Below are 14,694 nucleotides of genomic sequence, written 5' to 3'. Positions count from 1 at the left end.
ACCCTCAAGAGGAAACTGAGTCTCAAAGTAGGGAAATAAATTTTTCTCCATGAATCAGATGCACCCTTTTTTGAAAAATTTGGGGTCTAAAAACTGGGAGCATCTCATACAATGGTTTTAGATTTTTTTACTTGCTTTTCCTGCTTTTTTGTGCTTGTCTTGGTGCTCATTGTTTCCTGGTTACCACCAGGCTATTGGGTTATGTTTTGCCATATTCTACCCAGAAATGGCTCAGAAAGTATTGTTGTGCAGTGCTGAATTCAATTTCAAAGTGATCCAGTTTGCAAAAGTGAATAAAAGTCACACTGTTGAACATCAGTTTGGTCCTCCTCCAACTGAGAAAACAATCCAAGCCTGGATATGGGAAGAAGAGACCCTACTGAAAACACCCTGAAGAAGAAGTCCATGAGAAGCAAGGCAGCCAAATGGCCTGAGTTAGAGAGAATTGAAGAGATGGATTGAAGAGCAAAGGGAAATTGGAATTCCTGTGTTCCCAAAGATAGTTCAACATGAGACAAGAAGAATTGCTGATAAAAAAGGAAGTGACTGATTTCAAAGGTGGACACAACTGGTGCTTCAGGTTCATGAAGGGAATGGACTAAGCATGTGTCCATGCACCAGAGTTGTCCAAAGGATGCCTGAAAGCTATGAGCAAAAGGTCCTTGAATTTCATGCTGAATATAATTTGAGTTCAATAATTTTATGTAATACATTTTTTTCAAATTTCAGACCCTAAAAATAAGGTGCATCTTATTAATGGGAAATAACAGTAACCCTTTCCTACCTTCAAATATGTCTTCATGATAATGCCTACTCTGGATTAGTCTACCAGATGATAACTCTGCTGTTTCCTTTGTTGGGTCTTCTATATCACATCTTCTATTAGTTTTGTGCTTCAAGATGTCTGAGGAAGCTGGGTGGTGTAGTGCACAGAGTACTGGACCTGGAGTCAGGAAGACCTTGGTTCAAATTCAGTCTCAGTCACTTAGTAGTTGTGTGACCCTGGAAAAGTCACTTAACCACTATCTGCCTTAGTTTCCTCAATCATAAAATGAGGATAATAATAGCACCTACTTCTTAGAGTTGTTATAAGGATCAAATGAGATGATAACTGGAAAACATTTAGTACAATACTGGAACATAGTAGTAATACATAATAAATGCTTTTTTTCTTCCTTCTAAAGCTCTTTCCTGGGCACTCTTCCTTCTCCCTCTGGATTTTTTCACTTGGTGAGTTCATCATTTCATAAGGATTCAATTATCCCTTTCTATGAAAATGACTCTACTTGTCCATCCCTACTCTCTATATTGACTTTCAGTATCAAATCTCCAACTGCCTTTTAGACATCTTGAACCAGATGACTTACAGATATCAAAGACTTAACATGACCAAGACTGGAACCATTGTCTTTCCCCAGTCTTTCCCCTCTTCCTAACTTCCCTTTTACTATTGAGCATACCATTTTCCTAGTCACCCAGGCTTAGAATCTACACATCATCCCGGACTCTTAAAAACTCTGCCTCTTCCCCATGATCTAATACAGTTGCAAAGTATTTTCTTTCCACCTCTGAAAACATCTTTCAAAAGCTTCCTACTCTCTTCTCAAGTGATATTGCAGCCACCCTGGTGGAGGCTCTCATCTTCTTAAGCTTGGGCTATTATTATAATAACCTGCTGGTTGATCTTCCTGCCTCAAGTTTCTCCTAACTCCAATAGATCCTTCACTCAACTGTCAAATTGATTTTCCTAAAAGGAAGGTCTGATGATATCCTCTCCCATTTCCCCATTCCCTCCATTCAATAAAATCTAGCAACTGTGGACAGTAAAAGATGAATGGCTGAGGAAACAAAGGTTTGATCATTCAAGCATATCAATTCATTAAACTATGCATGTCAATTGCCTAACAAACCAGGACTGGACCTTTCCAGCTTAGGCCTGGACCCTGAATATATGGGGAGATAGATACATTAAAAACAAGACTAACTAAATAAAAAAGAAACAGTACAACTTTAAGTAATCTGTTTTCCAATTGGGTGAAAGATTAAGGACAAGTTCGGAGGAGGCATATAAATAGATAAAATTCTCTCACTGCAAAAAAAAAGAGGTATCTTACTCCCCCCCAGAATATCTGTATATAATCCAAGGAACATGGAAACAATAACTGATTGATAAGGACAGGGTGAATTTTCAGATAAGACATATGGATTGCCTGATATGTACAGTTGTAGAAAATGGTTTGGATCTGACTGAGTTTCTAGTCAGCATAATGTAAGTTATTAGTTAAGAATCTCTAAACAGCAGATAGAAATAATCCAGTTTCTCAGTCATGCAAGGGTAGATTCAAAGTAATAAACTTTTCCCCCTAATTCCCACAATTGAATGAAGTTTTCTAACAAGACAGAAATTGAAAAGACAGGAAACTGAACTAGATCCAGAAATGAGTCACAAGATAGAGTTAGTGTGGTTCACTTAATTCCCTCTAGCACTTATTGCTCCAATCATCTCAATTCCCTATAACATCCTAATACTTTTTCTCTCTTTTTAGTAGCTTAAATCTTATCAAGGAAAATAACATGTATACAGAAAATTCAGTTACAAAATGTATGCAAACAATTGAAACTGAATGTTATAAAAATCAAAATGTCCAAGTTTAGCCCTAAAGAACAGATATGAAAATATTACTCATCTGGCTCCTTTGCAGAAATAAGGTTCCATGGATTTCTTAGAACACTGCCTATGATGTCAGACATTTTTTGCTATGATGATTAAATTTACTGAGTTTTTAAGTTTTCTTCCTCTCATTTTTCTACTTTATTATTTAGGTAATGACTTCCTGAGAGGGTGGATATTGTGGGAAAAATAGAGAATAGGTTTCGAAGGAGTAAAACAGAATAGAAAGAGGTAGAAGGATGAAAGTTATGTAGAGAAAAATTCTGTAATTCGGGATAATGGTAGTACCCTGGTTGTTAGTGATGGTGACATTAGGCTGTGATCATCCCTCTGGGTGAAGGAAGAGTGAAACTATAGATCATAGATGTTGAGGAAGCTAATGAATTGGAAGACCAAGGAATTTTTGAGTAGTCCAACATGCATATTGAAATTCCTATGAAAATAAAATTTGGGTTAGAAAGGAAGCATGTAAACAAGGAAGTGAATTCTATGAGAAAGATGGATGAGTGACATAAGGTACAACAAAAGATCAGAACTATGGTCTGTGTGGTATAGATGGATAGAAAAAAAAATTCAAAGAAATAAGGGCTACTTACATGATGGTGGCAGAAGGAGGCCTAGAAAAGAGAATCAAAGAGTATGCCTATTTCTCCTGTTCTATTTTGCTGGAATTGGGATGTGAGAGAAGGAAAACATAGTTTTGGAAAAGATGAAATGTCAAGAAGATGGAAGCAAGTAAGTGAGAAGAGGGCTAGGGTCAAAGAAAGATTGTTAATGATGGAATAGGGGCACTAGCAGTCTCAATGGAAGGAGAAGGAATTGGGAAGGGGGATGGCTGAGAGAGTGAGGAAGGGAAGGGGAAGAACCTTGGGAAGGAGTTCTCTGAATCTCAAGGACAGGGAAAAGAGGAGGCAGAAGTCTTATAAATATTTAATGAGAAAATATCGGTTGAGGCTCCAATCATTTACTATGACTATGGGCAGCATCAATCTATCTTTTCCCTAAGTTTCTGGGTCAATAAAAAATTAGTGATTGGGTTTTCAATGCTTTATTGAATTCAGACTTGACCTAAATCCTTCAGTTTATTTGAAAGATGGATGGGAATGGCATTCATTTGCTTTGTATTAGATGGGTAAAGTTTCTGTACTGTTGCTCTGGAACAGAACTCTTTTGGTTGTACTGGATGGTATCTGAGCACTCAACAGATTGATTTCTTGCTTCTTTTTTCAGAAGGATGAATGAATCAGGGAATGATGGGGCTGAATTGTGTGCTGTGGAACTACCTAGGGTAGTTGAGTGGAGATGAGAGGCAAGATACTATGGGTTAGGGATATTGATGATTAGAGCAATGTTATGAAAGCTTAGACAATGGCATCAAAGAATAAAAAGAAATTGACAGTGTAAAAAACTCCAGAGAGGCCAAGAAGGAAGAAAATTGAGGGAAATAAAACACCTATTTGACTTGGCAATAAGAGGTCATTGGTAACTTTGGAGTTTTTTTTTTTTTTAAGGGGGAAATTGGAAGCCAAAATACAGAGTTAAGATGAGATTGAGGGGAAAGGTATTGGCACCAATTGTAGATGGCCTTCTTGAAGAGGAAGAGAAGATAAAGGATGACAGATAATAGTGACAGATAAATGTTTTTTGTTTGTTTTTAGTATAGGGAGACCTTGGGTATGTTTATAGGCAAGAAGAAAGCAGCCCATAGTGAGGGATAGATTGGAGCTAAGTGAGAAAGTGGAGACAACAAAGATAAAGTGAAATTGGATGTGCATGTAGGAGGGGGTATGCCTTTGGGGGGGAAGAGTGAATTAGTTGTCAGTGAAGCATCTCTTTGAGTTGAGAGAGTTAGGGGAGAGGGAGCTATGAAAGTTTTAAAGAAGGATAATAGGTTTGGAAAAGCCACTATAGATAGTAGATAATGGATCAATTAGGAAGGTGAAAAGGACTTGGAGTGACAGCCTAGTTCAGATTATAAATGCATATTGGACCTGCTTAACACGGTTTTATGATTTTAACTAGCTTTATTTAGCAGCACATGAATAAGAAGGCACTCAGTAGTCTCAACTAGCATTTATTAAATGCCTACTACGTGCTAAGCATTATTCTAAGCACTGGATATATTTAAAAAGGCAAAAAGACCCCCAACAAAGCCATTGCTTTCAAGGAACTCATAGGCTAATGGAGGTGACAACTACCGAAATAATTACGTACCCACAAGATAGATACAGGATAAAATGAAGATAGTGTTATAGGAAGATTGCAAAAGACTCCTTGAAAAAAGTAGGACTTAAAATGAGATTAGAATCCAGGGGGAAAAAAAAGATGTGAGATATGGGAGCAGAGTGTTTCAGACATGCAGGACAGTCAGAAAAACTACTGAGTCAAGCGATGAGACTAGTGTTACTGGATCAGAGGGTATGATCTAAGTGGTGTTTGGTAGAGCAAGATCAGGTGTGGTTTAAGAGCAGAAGGACCTGAAGAGTACAGAATAGTGAGGAGCTGAATTGATTCAAGGAGAAAAGATGGGGAAGGGAAGAAAGGGTGACCAGTGCAAAGTACATGGGGAAAAAACTAAGGGTAGAAATTATAAATTCCTTGAGAACGGGCACTGGTTTAACTATTTTTTTTAAATTCCCAGAGTTTAGTATAATGTCTGACACAAAATAGATGCTTACTAAATGTATGTTAATTGTTTGGAGAGATTAATGGTTATAATGAGAAAAAATGCAGGGATAGAGGTCATCAGACAAGAAAAAATGGAATTCAAAAAAGATTTTGATCAGATAGAAGAATTTCAGAGTTCATGAATGTGGAAATAGTTGGCAAAGATCAATACTATGACCATCTATGTATAGGTGAGGCTATGTACAGACCTAGATCATGGAAAAGAAGTTGAAGAACTAGAAAGTTAGTGTTTTTAGAGAGTATTTATATATGTTGAAGGTCCTTAGTAAGAGGACAGGAACTAGGGAGGAGGTATGCTATCTGTAGATAACAGCAACCAGAATCTTAATTCAGTTGTGAGTATGGATTGAATGAACCTCAAATAAGACGCGATTATTGAGTGGTGGTGATAGAGATCCTGGAAGTGGCAATGGGAAATATGTGATATTGTGACCGTCTTCCCCCAAACCCTACACCTCAATAAATGGTTAAGGATATAAGTGAATGAAACTAGGGCTAGAAAGGGAAGAGTCAAAGTTTAATAGAAGTCTTCTCCACTCCTTCCACCAAAACCAACATTAACAACCCTTACTTTCACAATAGATACCTGAGGGTTTTATATTTTTTTAAAAAAATTATCTATTTCTAAGGTTCCTCACCTTTTTTTTTGTATCATGGACTTTTTTGTCAGTTTGATAAATCCTGTTATCCCCTTCTCAGAATAATGTTTTTGAATGCATCAAATACTATACTTGAGATTACAAAGGAAATCAAAGAGATCATTTTTTATTTGAAATAAAGATGTAATTTTTCTGATCTGCATTCACAGACCCTCTGAAATCTATCCATGGACTTCAAGACTCTGGGTTAAAAAAATCTGATTTATGTTGTAGCTTGAGTTTTTACTTAGAAAGATGATTGGAGATCTGAGTTTTTAGACCTCAATTTTTTTTAATGGAATGGGGCTGTTTACAAGATTCAGAATCCTGAATCTGGTCAAACTTGGGAGGTAATTGGTTGAAAATATACACACACAAAGTCCCAAAGAATCAAGAGATGGTTTGCTGTAACTATGGGTAACCAATCATTAGTAAACCACAAAAATGGTTAAGAATAACAATCTACAAATATGCTCCAGTCTTGATTGTTGTAAAATCCCTACAGGAAGGATCTGTGCCCCACAACAACAAGGTATTAAGTTAGAACCTATCATCATTCTATACCGCAACTTTTTCAGGAGGGTGCTAACTATTGCTGAGGTCCTTCTGCACTGCCAGGCTCCTTCCTTATTCAAAATTTTAGTAATTGTGGAGGTTCTGTATTGTAAAACACTTTTTTCAAAGATGATAATGAATCACTTTAAAATTTACAGTCATATATATTATATACATATTATATCACTTGATTCCCACAAGTCATATAAGTGCGATACACATATCTTACATATAAGAAAACTGAGGCTAAGATTAGTGAATGACTTGCTCAAATACTAATAAGTATTTGAGGTATGATTCCTGGTTCCAAGTCCATTGTACTCTATTACCCCATGATCTCTCTTTCATGCTAGTGCAAACTTAATGTTTTTCCAGGTCCTTTAACAAGATAATTAATAGATTTCTACTTACATATCTCCTATCTCAAGCTTCCAAAATAATATGAATTTTATTCCTATTCATATATATTTTTCAGTATCTCTTATTTGGAGCTCAAAGGTTCCTTAAAAATTATTTAGTCCATCCCTCAAATTTTGCAGAAGAGGCAACTGAGGCCCAGAGAGGTCAAGTGACATTTCCAAGTTCACCCGGGTAGCAAAGACAAAGATCAAATTTGAACTCAGAGGACCTGAGTCTGAATCCAGTTTGACTTTCCACCCTGTCAAGTTGCTACTTCCCTATTACTTGAAAGCTCTTATGAAATCGAATCTAAATATCATGCAGTTCTTATTCAACATATACTATAAGAACAAATCTGTGGTGTTATTAAGTCTCTAAAACCTTCAGAAAAAACCCCCAATATATATCTAGAGAGGGTTAAATGGAACAAAAGAGCATAATGGGTATAAATGGGTGAGTGGGTGTGTGTGAAGCCTTGGAAGTGAATTGAACACATGCAGGCTTCTCACTGCTGTGTGTACAGTAAGTAGGTGGAATTAAACAAAGGAATTCCCAGCCCCCTTTAATCTAAACATCTGACCCCGAGTGCATCATCACACAGTCGTCAAAGAGTGGAGGAAGGCAAATTCAGCCATTTGCTCGGGTGCACCCAGCTGGGGGAAAGTTCTACCCCCCCCCCCCACTGCACCAATCCATCTGGATCTGTGAATGGTTGTTAAGCACGGGGGCGCCTGATGTATTTGTTCCACTCCCTCTGCCCTCTCGCTGCCTACAGGTTGACAGCAAGCTGAGATCGCTAAGATCTGAGGATGCGGGGATGCCATGGTCGAACGTGAACACAAGTTCCTCTGGAAGGCGGACCACATGCCTTGGGTGGGGATGGTGTGGCTGGAGTGCTGTGGCTGTCAGGGAAAGGACCGTGCCCGAAGGGCTATGGGAGTGAGGTAAGGGACTGTAAGGGATGGAATTCCCCGGGCCTGGGTCGTGGCATCCTCAAGGAGGAAACAGAGCTCAAGATGGGCAGAGGAGGGAGACAGATGGAGAGAGAAAACTGACCTCCCCTCCATTCTCTCTTCTCAGGTATTCTTGGGCATGCCTAGCTAGACGGCTGGGGAGACTTGGGTGTTAAATTACGTGAAGACAGCTTCGGCTTCCTTGGTGTGAGGGGAGTTTGTGATACTCAAAATAATGAGAGTGTGTGTGTGTGTGTGTGTGTGTGTGTGTGTGTGTGTGTGTGTGTGTGTCTGTGTGTGTGTGTGTGTGTGTGTGTGTGTGTGAGAGAGAGAGAGAGAGAGAGAGAGAGAGACAGACAGACAGACAGACAGACAGACAGACAGAGACAGAACGTTTGTGGGAGGAAACTAGGAAAAGTAATCTCCAACAGGCACTAGGCATGAAATACCAACATCGCTTCTCTTTTTTCTTTCTGTCTTGGAACGGATAAACTAATCCCACATGCCCAAGGCTGCGGAGCAAACAAGTTGCTCTCGCCACCCACAGAGCCTACAGTCTTGAGAGGGAGAGCCGGCTCCGACCCGCCCCCAGCCACGTCAAAGTCCCTAAGGGATCTAGTCTCCTTTCGGGGAAAAAAAGAATGCCCCATTTCTCCCGTTGCCTTCTTTCCCTCCTCCTGTTGCTTTGCCAATCTCTCTCCAAACAGAGGCGGTTCAGGAGGCCTGGGATGCATGTTAATCACCCTGCTCAATGGAAACCTCCCCAGTGGAGGAGAACATAGGTGGAGTTGGATAAAGATCAGTGGCTCTGTAGCCCTGCAGCCCCAGCCATCATATTTCTTATTTTCTTATTCATTCTCCTCTCTCTCTCTCTCTCTCTCTCTCTCTCTCTCTCTCTCTCTCTCTCTCTCTCTCTCTCTCTCTCTCTCTCTCTTCCCCCCCCTCCCCACCATCCTTGCCCTTTTCAGAGGCAGCTCCTCTTTGAAGCCCCCTCTGTCTAGCATCTCCCTCTCTCTCTCTCTCTGTTCCCTTTTAGCCAAAGCTAAAACCCGGAGAAGTGGACTCATATGCAGAAACACATCAGAAGAAGCAACTCTTGTGTGCGCTGGGCATGCTCAGAAGCAGGGGGCTGCCTTGGGTCCGAAGTCGGAGGGAGGCTTCTTCATCGCGGCGCCGGGGCAGGAGTCGCCCGGGATCCTGGCAGTGCTTTAGAGAAGATCCCACTTCACCCAAGTAGGCGTGACCCACGGCCCTCCCGAGGCTGAGAGGTGAGTACCGATCGCTTGGCAGGAGCCCCCACCCCAGCCATCTACAAGCAGCATCTCCCACTGACAAGCACGAGCATCCCGCGGGTCCAGACAACCGTGTGTGCGTGCGTGCGTGCATGCGCGTGTGGATGTTGCTCTTAAGTACAAGAATTGTCGGAACATCATTTACCTTATTTTGTCAGGGTCCCAGTCTAGTTCTTCCCGTCTTTGGGGGAGGGGGTGGAGTGGGAATGATGGTCATTTAGAATCCCATTGTTGCCTCAATAGCTTAATGCCGAACATGCTTTCTGGACCACTGTCCAATGTGAAAATGCTTTACAGATGGGAATTAGAACACATATGTGCTTCTGCATACTCTCTTTGGAGATTATATTTATATATTAATAAAAATTTAATCCATTAGCAACAACAAACTGAGTAGCAGAGGATTGCTCCCTGAATTTGGCCTCCAGGAAAGAAATCATTTGCTAAGAGGTCTTTCCAGAGACTTGGATCAGTGTCAGTTTTAATCATGCTTTTCTCTTCCATCAGTTCCAATTAATCCACCTCACTGACTGCCCAGCCTGTTCAGGGTGCCCAGAACACTACTGAGCATGCTCCTGAGCATCTGACTCCTCTGGTTGCTTTTTCTCTTACACACATATATTCATAGAAATGCACACAGAACTCAGCTGGGCATTGCCTTCAGCTCCTTGCTCCCGTGTTTACTCTGCCTCTACCTTACTATAAACCTGATGGCTTAAGTCTTGTGATCAAATCCATAGATAGACTAATCATACATTGTTTATTTTCTTTAAATCTTTGCCCAGCTGACTAAGCAAAGTATGGCAGTAAATCACATAACCTTGGCGTTAAGAATCCTGGATCATTGTATTGTTTTACTCCCAGTCTGGCTGACATCATAGTAGGAGATGATTAAAAGGCAACTCAAAATAAGAACATTGAAACAAAGACTCTGAAACACCTAGCCGCCCCAAACTATCAATTTACAAACACCTTCAGTAATGTGTGTTGAAATTCAGGCTCCCAGGGAACATTTTAAAACCTCTCCATTTACTGGGTTGCCCAGTCCCCCATCCCAATGTCTACCATCAGAAACACTGCATACAATTCTTTAAGCGTGTGATTCAATCTACCATTATGGAAGCCTTCTCATTTCATTAGACCCTGAAACAGGGTCTGGACAGACTATTTGACCACAAAGATATGTCCTAAATACATTTTAAAAAGAGATATTTTAAAAGTCTCTGTGTCTCAGATTCCTGCCAAACCAGATACCCTACCTTTCCTCATTTTTGCTTCCTCCTGCCTTTCTTCCTTTGAATGTTTTCCAAAAGGACAAGGGAGGAGATGAGTGTAATATTTTCACTGAACCATTAAAGCCTATAAATGACAGTTTTAAAGCTCCTACCCATCCCCCCAAAAAAACACAAGGGGAGTGAAGAGTTCATCCAGTACTATGTTTGTTCTCACTCCTCCTCTCCCCTTCACTTCCCATTAAACTATTCACTCTCTAATTAGGAAATCTTAATGAACATCAATGAAGCCCTTCAACTCTTTATCCAAAGCTAATAATGTCCTATTATTAGAACTTCCTCACCCTCTCTACCATTAACACCCTCCATCTACATCCAGATATAGAAACAAGGATCTTGCTTTGTGATCAGACTTATCCCTTGCACAATCTTTTGTCCTTGCAAATACAATTCTCAATAATCTCTTAGTATTTCTATTTCTCTCTCTCTTTAGATAGTAAGGGGGTCAAACATTTATATATGTATATATGTGTGTGTGTGCACATATAATGTATGTATATAACTAAGGTTTTATGAGAAAAAGCCCACAGAGCCTTTAATACATGTTTCATAGTTATGGAATGACCATACTTGGCATAATGAAAGGAATCAAAATTAAAGGGAATAATTATAGAATTTAAGGCAATTTGAGGTTTAAGAAGGAAAAGAACAAAACAGTCCATGCAGTAGATCTATAGTAAAACTCATTAATGGGACCTTATACTCTGCCAAAATAAATTCTTCAATATCATGTTGGTTGTAACAATCTCATGTCAAGTAGATGAATCTCAGGAATAGGTTTATAATGTTGATTTTCTCCTTTCTTTTTCTGAAAGCTAGTTATGCAGAGTATTTAAAGGAGAAAACATCTTCCTTAGTACATTACTCATTTCATACCAGGGCTGGTTCCAGCTCCAAGGGCCCAAGGAGTTAGAGTAGTTTGGTACCAAGTTGGCAGGAAAGTTTTATTAATGCCATTATAAAACTTCCTCTTCATTCTTTCATTCAAGAAACATTAAACATCTACTATATGGAGAGCACTATGCTAGGGTGAGTTTAGTTAAGATGTTGTTCTTGTCCTCAGGGCAGTTGGGTGATGCAATAGATGGAGCACTGGCCTTGGAGTCAGGAGGACAGGAGCTTGAATTCGGCATCAGACACTTGATACTTCCTTCTTGTGTGACCTCGCCCAAGCCGCTTAACTCTGATTGCCTCACATCCAGTGCCATCTCCAGTCATTCTGGGACACTGCATCCAGATGACACAGGAAGAGAAAGTGAAGCTGGTGATTTAGAACAGCACCCTTTCACTCAAATCCATTTCATGCACCCATCACCTCCCTGATGTCATGGTCCTCTATGAGAAGGAAATACAAACATTATTATTATAATTAGATGGTATGCCACAAGAAGTGAAGTGATCTTAAGTCTCAGAACTGGTTTCAATATCATTGCTCAGCCATCTAATATTTCTTAGCCTCAATTTCCTTCTTAGTCAATTGGGAATAATAATGCTTGTTCAACTTAGCAAAAGGGTTATTCCAATGAAAAGACTTCATGCTGGGGCAGCTAGATGGTACAATGAATAGAGCACCAGCCTTGGAATCCAAAGGGTCTGAATTCAAATCCAACATCAGATACTTAATAATTGCTTAGCTGTGTGACCTTGTGCAAGTTACTTAATCCCATTGCCTTAAATAAAAAAAAATTTTTAAAGAGTTTTAAAAAAGACTTCAAAGGGGTGGCTAGGTGGCATAGTGGATAAAGCACCAGCCTTGGAGTCAGTAGAACCTGGGTTCAAATCTGGTCTCAGACACTTAATAATTACCTAGCTGTGTGGCCTTGGGCAAGCCACTTAACACCATTTGCCTTGCAAAAACCTAAAAAAAGATGTCATGTGCTGTAGTTGAAGGAACACTCTTGTCAAAGGATCTGTTTAAATTCTGGCTCTAGCAAAAGTTTGAAGAATCAGTTGACCCCTGTAAGCATGTATAAAATGAATGGGTTAGACTATATAATTTCTAAGATCTAAAACATCTTTAGATCTATAACCAAAACATCAAAGTGGCATATAAATTTGAACCATTGCTATTTTCCAAAACCAAAAAAATACGCACAGAATTTTTTTTTTATAAAAGTCTGGTTAAACATACTTTTCTATTGTGTTTCTTCATTTGTAAAATGAGGGGATTAGACCAAATGATCTCTAAGAGATTCTTTCCAGCTTTGTCATAATCATATTATTCTTAAAACCAGAATTGTTCTATAAAATCTGGGATGTAGAGTCACCATGCCCAGAGCTGCCAAAGTCATCAATTGTTTGTATTGTACTGATGAGAATAAACAAAAGTATTTCTAGGCAAGCTCAGAGGACACATCCCAGTATCCACAGAGTCTTACTGCTGTCAAGACCCTCAGAAGTCATGGCCAACTTATACCTGATGAGGACTACACTCTGTGACATGCCACTTCCTTTTACCTATCCCTCACTTACACAAAAACTCCTGACCACAGATCCTGCCTAACGCAGTTCCATCCAGATTCATACTTTCTTGTTTTTCTAAGTGTCTGCCGCATATGTTGCTCAGTAATAACAATGGCAGCACAGTGAATCTGGAATTAATTAGACAGCTGCAATATCACTAAGGCTTTTAGAGCCAATGGGAATAATCACTGGGGTGGAATGTTGCCCTTACTTAGCCTTACAGGTAGAGTGTTATTCATCATTGTACAGAGTTTTGTTCACTCACATCTTTTCATAGTGATTTATGTCTCCTTTTGGATGTTAGTCATTATTTGCCCTCTCAGACTTTTCAGTGGTCCCTTCCTTAACTGGTTTCTTCATGAGCAATTCACCTAAGGAAGTATTCTAAATTGATTTTTACATTCTAGCTAAATGTTAATGATAATAATGCATAAAACATTTGAGATTATTAACAATGTAAAGCAATATATGAGATTAAGCAAACAAAGTTTTGTACTTTAATGTTAGCACAGCTCCATGCATAAAATTAAATAAGATGGTCTACTGGACATCAAAGACCCAATTGTTTATTCCTCTTTGGCATTTTGGTTGAAATAATAAAACTGTAGCAAATTTGTTTGTTTAAATTAAAGTTCTCTTTTTTTTAAAGAGCAAAATATAGATGAAATAAGGAAGTATAGACCACATCAGTGCATAAATAGCATACTTTAGTTTGTTCTTCTTTGAGGAAAACATTTTATTGAATTTTGAACTTTAGAAATTAAAAAAATATCAAACAGACTCATTTTATAGAGCTAGAAATCAAAGGATTTTTATATAGTTGAAGGGGAAATGACTGACCTTAAGTAAAAAGATCATCCCATTCAACCTCTCTCAATTAATTGGTTAATCAAAAAGCATTTATCAAATATTTGCCATTTGCTGGTCACTGAATTAAGTTGAGGACACAAAGAAAAAGTCAAAACAGTTCCTACTCTCAAGGGACAGTGGATTAAATAAGGTATTTTTCAGCCTAACAGTACCTCATACTTTCTACAGAAGTATTTTAGTTTTATAGATTTGGAACTGGAAAAACCCTTAGAAGACATCTACTCTATTTTATATATGAGGCACAGATATATAGTGACTTGCCCAAGGAAAGTTACAAATTTACTTTTTATCCTTCCTTCCTTGCTTCCTTCCTTCCTCCTTTCATGCCTTCCCTCCCTCCCTCCTCCCTTCCTTTCTCCCTTCCTTCCTTCCTTCCTTCCTTCCTTCCTTCCTTCCTTCCTTCCTTCCTTCCCTGATATTATATGATGACTGACTAAAAATCACAAAAATTTAATATACAACTATGGGCAAGTAAAATTAGAATAATCTATTCATTTTAATTGTGGTTTTACTACTAATTTTTGATGTGTTCTTGGGCAAATCATCTATTTTTTCCTTCCTGTGCTTCATGTTTCTCATCTACAAAAAAATGAGGAAAATACTGGGTATCTTACCAAAAATAATTTAATAGTTATAAAGTCAGATAATGTTTATAAAAGTTATAATTAATGATAAAAATATAAGGCTTTGTAAAATCTACCTTTAGATTCCAATTATTGTACTCAGATGGAACAGGAATAAGCATATTTCTCAGTTATTTAATAATATGTACATTTATCATCCACCTTTAACAAAATAATTCTTAGTATTTATTTCTTGAATCAATTCTATATAGTACGTTAGTCTCAAAGTCAGGAAGATTTGCATTACTAT

This window comes from Macrotis lagotis, chromosome 1 (assembly GCF_037893015.1).
Source record: "Macrotis lagotis isolate mMagLag1 chromosome 1, bilby.v1.9.chrom.fasta, whole genome shotgun sequence".
NCBI classification, from domain to species: Eukaryota; Metazoa; Chordata; class Mammalia; order Peramelemorphia; family Peramelidae; genus Macrotis; species Macrotis lagotis.
The sequence above is the reverse complement of the archived record's forward strand: the minus strand, read 5'-3'. Positions refer to the sequence as shown.